Source organism: Spermophilus citellus (assembly GCF_964194105.1).
Source record: "Spermophilus citellus genome assembly, chromosome: 3".
NCBI classification, from domain to species: domain Eukaryota; kingdom Metazoa; phylum Chordata; class Mammalia; order Rodentia; family Sciuridae; genus Spermophilus; species Spermophilus citellus.
This window is the reverse complement of record NC_138184.1, coordinates 148,979,314-148,986,067: the sequence shown is the minus strand read 5'-3', so window position 1 is coordinate 148,986,067 and position 6,754 is coordinate 148,979,314.

Below are 6,754 nucleotides of genomic sequence, written 5' to 3'. Positions count from 1 at the left end.
AAAATTAAAATAAAATAAAACACTTCAATTGTTAGGGGCACATAGTATTAGGGGAAATTGCTAATTCTATATATTTATGTGTTCTTCATCTTTAGGAACAATAGCAAGAATTTAAAAGAAATATTCTAAGGACTTCTAGAGGAGGCAGTGAAAGTAGATATACCTTCAGTCAGTGCAGGTAGATATACCTCCATTCATACTGGCAATATTCTTCATCTGTCCTCTCCCCTCCCTTACCAAGAGTGGTGGTGAGAGAAGCAACCTGCACAACTTAACATTGGCTCTTCTATCCCATTTCAATACAACATTGGGAATTTAGTACAGATTTCCCCTTTCTAACCCCAACAATGTAAAAGTTCTGCCTTCTAATAAAGTTTTCCACCTCCCTAACCACCATAAATTTCTTCCTCCTGCTGGGTAAGGGAAAGTCCACAGAGGCCAAGAACTGAGAGGAGCTAAGCAAGAAAAGAGCACATGCTCTGACTTCTAGAAACCATGCATCACAAGTGGGCTTCCCAAAATTAAGGTCAAATCCAAGAAATACCAGTTTACCAAAGAATTCATTCTTCAAACAAAAATGTATTGAGCTTCATGTATTTGTCAAGGACTGTTCATGAGGAAGCTACGGACAAAATAGTCAGGGTCTCCACTCTCATGTGGTTTACTATCAGGGGGGAAACAGGCATTGATCAAAAAGTGTAAGTGTGATGAGGGTTTACAAAAATGAAATGTTGAGACTCTCTAGAACCCTACTCAGGGGCATTGATGGCAGGGGGACCTAACTAAACTTTGGGAGGGTAGGCCTGGAGGCTTCCTAGAGGAAACAAGGTTTCAACTGAGATAAGAAAGATGTAAAGTAGTTAAGCAGGCCAAGACAGGAGAGCATTCCAAGCAGAGGGAATAGCATGTGAAAAGACCTGAATCAACAAAAAGCATATTATAGTTGAGATATTGAAAACTATGTCTAGTGCATAAAGAACAAGAAAGGGAATGGTAGAGACAGAACAGAAAGAGAGACAGGGATCAAGCCACAGCATCAAAAGCCATATTTGAAATTTTGGAATTTCTCCCACACATGGTAAGAAGGTAGATTTTAAGTAGTAGAATGGCATAAAAGATCTACATTTCAATTGTATCACTCAGGCTGCAGTGGAGAGAATGAATGAAAAACAGCTGGAAGAAGATGTTGGAGAAGCTTCCTAGAGACCTGCATTATAGTACAGGGACCAGATGAGAATGGCCTGTGTTAGGGAAGTGGTCATGACAAAGGAAGAGATGGCAATGGCAAGTATAAGTCAAACAGCAGAGCTAGTCTAGTAAGATGTGCTGAGTGCAGAGCAAGGTACAGGAATTCCAGAAGGCATTTGAAGGCTTTGAAGGAGAGAAGAAGTAGGGTAAAAGAATGAAGAATTTGGGATTTGAGAATGGTCATTTATTCACATGTTCTCTGAGCAGCTTTAATGTACCAGCTGTCCTCAGCCCTGGGGATACAATAGTGAATAAGACAGGCAAAGTCTCTGCTCTCAAAGAACTTACAGTATAGGGAAAGCAATTTAAGGAAATGGCTGATGGCATATACTAAGCAGGTGTGCTACTGTTATGAGTTGACTTTTATCCCCCCAGAAAGATGTGTTGAAGTCCTGATTCCCAGTGAATATAACCTTATTTGGAAATAGGATTATTACTGACATAATCAAGATAACATGAGGTCATTAGGATGGGCCTTATGAGAAGAAAGGAGACACAGAAACACACATGGAGATATTCACAGGAAAACAGGCCAAGTGTGGTGGAGGGCATCCAAGCTACTCAAAAGGCTGAGGCAGGAGGATTGCTTAAGCCCAGGAGTTGGAGGCCCACATGGGCAACATAGTGAGACTCCCAACTCAAAATATATAGAGATATCTACGGTCTGGTGTTCATATGAAAATAGAGGCCAATATTGTAGAGATGCATTTACAAGTCAAGGAATACCAAGGATTTCCCATGACTACTGGAAGGTAGGAACCCACAAGAGAGTATCTTACCCTATAGATTTCGGAGGAAATGTGGTCCTGATGACACATTGATTTTAGACTTCTATCCACCAGAACTGTCATAGAAAAAAAAAAATCTGTTGTTTTAAGCTACCCAGCTTCTGGTAATTTGTTACAACATCCCTAGAAAATGAATACAGCTATTCTACAGTAGGAGAGTCACGACAGAGCAGATAGGATGGATTAAATAAAATTGCTAATGCAACAGAAAGAGAAAGAGAAATATTCTTGGAGTTTTTCTTTGTTTGCTTGCTTTCTTTCTTCTTCTTTTTTTTTTTTAATATTTAGGGATTTTTCAGTACCTGCTAGTGACATGGGGTTGGGAGGGTGGGCTACAGAGGTAGGATAGAGAAGATCTAGAAGCAATGCAGTTTTCTACTGCAGATCTAGCAACAGGGCATACAGTACCAAGGAGGTGAGAGGCAATAGAGAGAGAAAGCAATAAAGACCTACGAGGGACAGATGTGCCCTAGAAATTTCAGACACTGTGATGTCTAGTAGCAAATTTTAATTTCTCCTCCTCCACACTCATAAGACTTCTGTAAGATGTATTCACCAAGACAAAGCAAATCTCAGCCAGCTGGGGTCAAACCAATTGTGAAAAATGGAGGGAAGTCCTTAGCCACATTTGGGAGCAAAATGAACAAGGGATGGTTGAAACCACAGGAAGAATCAGAATGAGATCTCAAGAACTGAACAAAGATAAAAGGGACAGGCAACAACCACAAAGTACAAGACTCCTCGAAGAAAATAAAAAATGCTCAGAGATATTTGGGAAGAATGTGAAATTCCTGTCATCAGCTTAGGATGATGGCTTAGAGACATTGGCTATTATAGTTGGATGTAACAGAAAAGGTTACCCCTAATGTTAAAGGCTTGGTAACACTTAGGTTACACTATGAATATGATCCAAAACTTTGCAAGAGACAAAGCAGAAAGACAGCAGTATAGATTCCACTGATAACAACTTCAGAGTTTTGGGTGGGTTTAGGAGGGGAAGAAAGAGATAAACCAGCTCCCAAACACACCCACATGTTGTTTAAAAAAAAAAGATTAATAATTAATAATAGAATGTGGTGATATGGGGCTGGGGATGTGGCTCAAGCGGTAGCGTGCTCGCCTGGCATGCGTGTGGCCCGGGTTCGATCCTCAGCACCACATGCGAACAAAGATGTTGTGTCCGCCGAAAACTAAAAAATAAATATTAAAAAAATTCTCTCTCTCTCTCTTTAAAAAAAAAAAAAAAAGAATGTGGTGATATGGTTTTATGGAGCACTTACTATGTGCCAGGCACAGTTTGATGTACTATTTAAGAAGCACACGTATTAATGAAAGTCACAAAGTTTGCAAATTTTATATTATACTACTTATTATCCACTCATTTCTAATCTCCACCATGTCCACAGTAATAATGAGGCACGGCTATTCCTCCAGAAACTACATTGCCCATCCTCCTATGCAATTTATATGAAGCTATGCTACAAAGAGAATATTGCAGGCCTCAGTCCACTATCCTTAGAAAGACCTGCTTACAAACCTGGTCTTAGGCTGGTGTCTGGGAATTTGAATGGTAAACAGTCCTTAACATGGACATAACACTTTTTCCAAAGAATGGGAGTATCTAAAGGTTTGTACAAACAATGTGGCTTATGGGAATCCGAAATTTAAATACATGCAAAAGGGAGGATCTCCTAATAAATATCTTGAGCACCCAGTTGTTACCATCCTGGTGGTCATGTGTTATCACAACTTGTTGGTGGAGGAGTTACATACATTCTATATGAGGCCACTAGAAGAGGATTCTTGGAAGCCTGTGCATGGTTTCCTCCAGAATCCACTCCATAAATGCTTTTCCTTTGCTGAGTTTGTTTTTTATTCTTTTGCTATAATAAATTATAGCTATGAGTATCACTATATGCTGAGTAGTGGGTACCCTCCTTTAAATCACTGATTCTCAGGGAACTCTTGGAAACCCCCAACATAAAGACTAAACTTTCACCAATGAAATGTGATGTAATTTTACTTTCATTTACTTAAAAAGAAATTATTTGTCATCTATTTCTAGTCTTTCATCTTTTTGTAGATTAAAATAAAAATGTGATAAACCAGCTTCAATCATATAAAGGAAGTCAATACACATAGTTGTAACACCCAGATGGTACACAGTAGCTATACGTATCCATTTAATTTTAAATTTAAGTTAATTAAAAGTAAATAAAACTGGAAATTAATTACCCCAATTTCGCATGTGGCTAGTATTTATCATATTGAGTAGTAATAAACAGTATAGAAACATTTCTATCATTGCAGAACTTTCTATTGAACAGCTTATATTAGGGTTTAATGGAACAGAATTGAATGGAACTTTGATCACTCAATGATCTCCTGGAACTGAATGGACTCCAGCTTGGACCACTAACAATCACTGGATTGTTGTGGCTCAAGCGGTAGCGCGCTCATCTGGCGTGCGTGCAGCCCGGGTTCCAGCCTCAGCACCACATACAAACAAAGATGTTATGCCCGCCAAAAAACTAAAAAAAAAAAAAAAAAAAATGTTAAAATTCTCTCTCTCTCTCTCTCTCTCTCTCTCTCTCTCTCTCTCTCAAAAAAAAAAAAAGAAAAAGAAAAAAGAAAAGAAAAAAAGGAATAAGCCAGATGCAGTGGCACATGTCTATAATCACAGTGACTCAGGAGCCTGAGCTAGGAGGATCAAAATTTCAAGGCCAGTCTGGACATCTTAGTGAGAATTTACATCAAAATAAAATAAAAAAGGTTTGGGGATGTAGTTCATTGGTAGAGCATGTGCAAAGCCATGGATCTAATCCCTAATACTGCAAAAAAAAATGATATAAATATTACATATTTCTATCTTATTTAAGCAACTATATTTGGAGATATCTTTGTTAAAGTAGCTAATATACTCTAACAAATATAGCTCACATTTTTTTTCCAGTACTAGGGATTGAACTCAGGGCCTTGCACATGGTAGGCAAGTGCTCTACCGCTGAACTCCTCCTAATTTGTTCTTGTAGAAAATAAAGTAATCATGCAGGACAGGAGCAGAATGCTTATCTGAACACAATCTCCCTTGATGCCCAGGTCTTTAGACAGGGCACAAGCCTGTTGGTAACACTGTCCACTTAGGATAGGTCTCGAGGAGCTGGAAAGGTCAATTCTTGCTCTAACAGTGCCCTTTCACAGTCCCAGCTTGTGTCATCATTGGGGAAGAGCTTAAAGATCTACATGAATCCCTTTAATCCAGCATTTAATGCTACAGACTTCCCTCTAAGGACTGTGTTAGCTTCATCCCACAAATTTCCATCTGCTATACTTTCATTTTCATTCAATTAGAAAGTTCTTTTTTTTTTTTACTATTATTGTCATGAGACTTCCTCTTTGACACAGACATTTTAAATGTGCTCTTTAGTTTCCTAGCGTTTAGAGATTTTTCTATTGTCTTTTTGATATCCTGGTCTAGTTTGACCATGGTCAAAGAACATACTCCATATGATTTCAGTTTTTTAACTTTGTTTTGTTTTATGACCCACAGAATGGTTTATGTTGGTACAGATTCCATGGGTGCTTGAAAGAATACATATTATATAGTTGTTAGATGAAGGGCTTTCTGTGTCAATTAGATTCTGTTGACTGATGGTGCTATTGAATTCCTGTATATACTTATGATTTTTTCTAGTTGACCTATCAACTCTTGAGAGAGGGATGTAGAAATCACTAATTATAGTTGTGGATTTTTTTTCTCTTTTCACTTCTATTGGTTTTTTCTTTACATATTTTGCTGTTCTGTTGTTTTGTGAAAACACACTTGAATTTGCTGTTTTATTGTTGGATTGACCCTTCTTTTGTCATTCTGTAATGCTCCTCTCTGTCCTTGATGTTTTTCTTTGCTCTAAAATCTAGTTTATCTTATATTAATATAGTCACTTCTGCTTCCTTTTGATTAATATTTGCATGGTACATATTTGAAATCATTTATTTATTTATTTATTTTAATATTTATTTTTTAGTTGTAGTCAGACACAATACCTTTATTTATTTATTTATTTATTTTATGTGGTGCTGAGGATCGAACCCAGGGACCCGCACATGCTAGGTGAGCACTCTACCACTGAGCCACAACCCCAGCCCAGATATTATTTATTTTTAAACTACATATATCATTTGAACTATTTGAAATGAGTTTCTTGTGCAACATGTAGTTGGGTCAGTTTTTAAGTCCATTATGACAATTCCCATCTTCTAAAGGGTATGCTGAAATCATTTACATTTTTAAAAAATATTCCCTTATTTTCCATGACCACATCTTTGTAGACTGTCCTTCATTTCATAAATGTCATCTGTTCATTTATTTTTTAGAGCATTATAATTATACACAGTAGTTGGGTTCATCTCAACAAATTCATACATGCATGGAATTTGATTTCAGTTCATGTTCTTCCCTTTTCCCTTCCCTTCTCCCTCCCCACTTTCTCCTTCCTCTATTCTACTGATATTCCTTTTGCTCATCTTGTTTATTTATTTTTAATTGTGAAATCATTCCCACTTAATGTAATCATGGATATGTTATGGCTTAATAATGCTATTCTATTTTTCTGCATTATGTTTGATCTCTCTGTATTCTTATTTCTCTATTTTCTTTTTCCTATCTTTAGATAGGTTACTTAAACAATTTTTAGATTCCTTTCTTGATTGATTGATAG